This window comes from Numida meleagris, chromosome 11 (assembly GCF_002078875.1).
Source record: "Numida meleagris isolate 19003 breed g44 Domestic line chromosome 11, NumMel1.0, whole genome shotgun sequence".
In the NCBI taxonomy this organism is placed as follows: Eukaryota; Metazoa; Chordata; class Aves; order Galliformes; family Numididae; genus Numida; species Numida meleagris.
Window position 1 is genome coordinate 1,722,379 of NC_034419.1, and position 3,634 is coordinate 1,726,012.

Sequence of the window (3,634 nt, forward strand, 5' to 3'; positions counted from 1 at the left end):
CCGCCCGGGCCGGGCCGAGCGCTGCGCTCCCCGCGGTGCGGCTCAGCCGGGGCTGCTCCGAAATTAATGCCTCCTATTTCATTCAATCGGCCCGCGGCGTCAGAGGCGGATGGCGGTAGAGGTCGAACCTTTCCGCCAATGTTCCGTGACGTTTTGTTGCCCCGTGACAGATGGCAGCAGAGGGGCAGTTTGACAAAGTAGCGTCGTGACATGGAAGTGTGTAGGGAGCAGAGGGATGGGGCTGAATTCCTCCGTGCGGAAAGACACGGCGCCCACTGGCATTCATCGGCATGCGGTGAACTTTGCTGGAGCACGGTGGGCGGTGCGGTTCAGCAGTGGTGACAGTGACAGTGGTCACCTCCGCTGGTGCAGGTTGTTACATGCAGACTGTTGGTCATCGCTGGTGAAAATGCACAGCTAACCGTGGTGGCTGTGCTGAAAAACTCGCGCTTTGTAGCCGAGAATTCGATCTCCTGAATAGTGTTGTTGTGTTCTTTGTGTCTGTTGTAGTTTCCATGGCAATAAATAGGAGGCATCACTTTCGGAGCGACCTACAAATCAATAAGCACACGCAGCGGCCTGCGTCTGCAGGTATTGCCCAGGCAAAGCCGGGTGCTGCACAGACCTCACGCACTTCTGGGCCTATCAAAGCCTCTCTTTTTCGGCACTGTATCACATAGGCTCCATCTTCGTCCTCCTGCCCCCAGCGGCCCCGTCCCCTCGTACCTAACGCGGCCTCGCTTAGAACCTCGCGCCGTGCTGCAGGAGCGCAGCGCGCTTGGAGGCTTCGGGCTGCGGGGAGGTGACAGCCCGTGGCGGTGCGCGTGGGGCTGCACCCGGCGGCCGTGCATCCCACCGGTGGAATCGGGCTCCACCTAGCGATGTCCTCCGGCCACAGTGCGCGGGTTGTGCTGCGGAAGAGCCGCGCGTTGGGCGCGGGTCCCGCTCGGGCGGCGGTGCGCGGCCGTCCCCGGGCTCTCGGCAGCGCCACAGCCACCACCCGCTGGGCTGCGGCTCCCGGGGCTGGCGGCCGCTGCCGTAGCCCTGCACCGGGATCTCCGTCGGTGAGAGATCGATTCATTGTGCTCCACTGCAGCAGAAAATGAAGCACCATCTCCTGGCGACAGATCGGAGGATTCATGATGCTTTTGATTTATGATACTTCCACGGGGAAAAAACAAGAACAACAACACTTTGTTTTTCTTCTCTCTGCTGAAATGGGAATCATAGAATCATAGAATGGCTTGGGTTGGAAGGGACCCCAAGGATCATCAAGTTCCAGCCCCCCCGCCCCAGGCAGGGCCACCAACCTCCAGATCTGGTACTAGACCCAGGGCCCCATCCAACCTGCCCGCACGGCGCCCATGTGTCCCTCTGCAGGTCCCCTGTGGCCCAAAACACCCCCAGCGAGTGCCTGTGTCACGGAGGCTGGCGGTCAGCGCAGCTCTCGGACCCCCTGCATCTCCCTGCAGCGCTGCGAGGACGGGGTGCTGAGGAGCCCCCCAGGTGTCAGGACACAGCGCGTTGTAGGAGACCGGGGGCCTCGAGACAGCAGGGGGTTCAGGGCTGGGATTTGTAACTTAGAGAAACCATATTATGACTTCCTCTCTTTTCCTTCTTTTTTTTTTCCTGTTTGTTTTGTTTTGTTTTGCTGGGTCTGAGGCGGACGCCTCCGGAGCAGAGCCAAAGGAGCGGTGCACGCGCCGCGTTTCAGAGCGCAGCACACACCGCAGCCCAACCCAGAGCTCAGCACACCGGGGCGTGCGTTTCCTCCCACACGTCGCCAGAGCGCCCTGCAGAGCTCCCCTTCCTTCGGGGCACAGACGCAGCGCTTTCTGAAGAACTTCTTGAGAAATGCACGGAGGATGCTGCGGCCTTACAGCTCTGTCCCCACTCCTGCCTGTCAACGCAGAGCACTCTCTGCTCAGGGACGTCTGTATAATGCATCTGGGGGAAGACTTACGTGGCACTCAGGGGAGGCCACATTTCAGAGGAACGTGCCACTGCATTTTCAGTTGCTGATGGCATTTTCTTTATTGCAGTCAATTCTGGTTTCCTCGAGACATCGCTTTTTGAGGGCCAGCCCCGGCCCAACCCCTTTTGTCTGAGATAAGCTCAGGTGACTGCAGCATTCGGGTAGGTGTCATTCTCCCAAAGGATGCCATCCCCAGAGATTTGGTGACACCAGATTTCCCAGCTCTCCACGGGACAGCAAACGGAGATGTTTCGCTTCATTTTTGTTGAGCAATGAGAGCACAGTTTTGTTGAGCGCAGTCTGAACTGGCTTTGATGCCTGATATCGCTGTTACTGAATTGCTGCAGTGCAGGAAAAGGGCAACGAAAAATACCTGTTGAGGCAGCCAAAACTAACGCAAATTAACGGTATTTGAGCCATAAAGCTCTCTCTGTGCAGAGCGGGGAGCTGTGATGCCTGGGAGCAGCAGCTCCAGCTGTGTGCTGGCTGGAACTCCGAGCTGGCACACTGCCCCGGGGCAATGGGGCTGCTGCCCCACTGCTCAGCGTGAGGTTGAGGCCTCGTGGTTTGGGATTTTCTCCGATAAACTCCGCTCCTACTGTGGGGCAAGGCAGACGAGCTGAGCTACGAAACTCCCTCTCAAAATAAGGGTGGTTTTTTTGTGTGTCATCGCTGTTGGGTACTTTTGGTAAAAACAGGATTAATATTTAATGTGCAGTTTTAGGGATTTTTGTGAGGATGAAAGAACTTAGTGCCTCAGTGGGCTCTTAGCGTGTAACAATACTGTGGTGGTTTTTAACTTCAAAAATCAAACATCCATAAATAAATAACATTTTCTTTCTGACTGGAAGCTGTCCCCGGCACCGCCAGTCCTAGGAGGAGCGGCTGGGGGAACTGGGATCCTTCCATCCGGAGGAGGCTCAGGGGAGGCCTCATCGCTCCCTATAAAAGGAGGTTGTACTGAGGTGGGGGTCAGCCTCTTCTCGCAGGAAATGGTGATGGGATGAGACGGAACGGCATCAAGTTGCCCCGGAGCAGGTCCCCGCTGGATATTAGGAAGAACGTCTCTGCTGAAAGAGCGGGCGGGCACTGGCACAGGCTGCCTGGGGAGCTGGGGGAGTCACCGTCCCTGGAGGTGTTCAAGAACCGTGGGGATGTGGCGCTGAGGGACGTGGGCAGTGGGCAGGTGGGGGTGGGTGGACGGTGGGACTTGGTGACCTTAGAGGTCTTTGCCAGCCTTGATGATTCCAGGATGCTGTGATTCTGCCTGGCATGGCGGTATGCTTTGTGCCCGGACAATCGACCCAAGCTGAAAAATAACCACAAGGAAGAAGGGAATGTATTTGCTTGTATTTGCTTCTTCTGCCTCAGCTGTGGCCATCCTTACAGGGAGGCTGTTTGGTGCCTGGGCCGGGGCTGGAAAGGCTTTGTCAGAGTTCAACGTAGGTGAAATTAGCAGGGGGCCTTATCGGCCAGCCCCTGTACGACTGATCCGCGCTCGGAGGAAGGACGCGGCGCCGCGGGCCGGGCTCAGCCCCGCCGGTGCCCCCGGAGCGCGGCGTGGCCCCGCGCCGACCCCCGCCCCGTGCGCTGCTGCAGCCGCTGCTCCGGGCACCGCCGCACGGGCGCGCTGCGGCACCACCCGCGGCCGGCCCGGCA

At 58.6% G+C, this 3,634-nt stretch overlaps 1 protein-coding gene across 4 annotated transcripts in view; it reads left to right on the forward strand.

Moving 5' to 3' along the window:
• Positions 1-3,634, forward strand: part of HEMK1 (HemK methyltransferase family member 1) — a 127,093-nt gene that overhangs the window by 94,210 nt on the left and 29,249 nt on the right. The gene's annotated exons all lie outside the window — the stretch shown is intronic.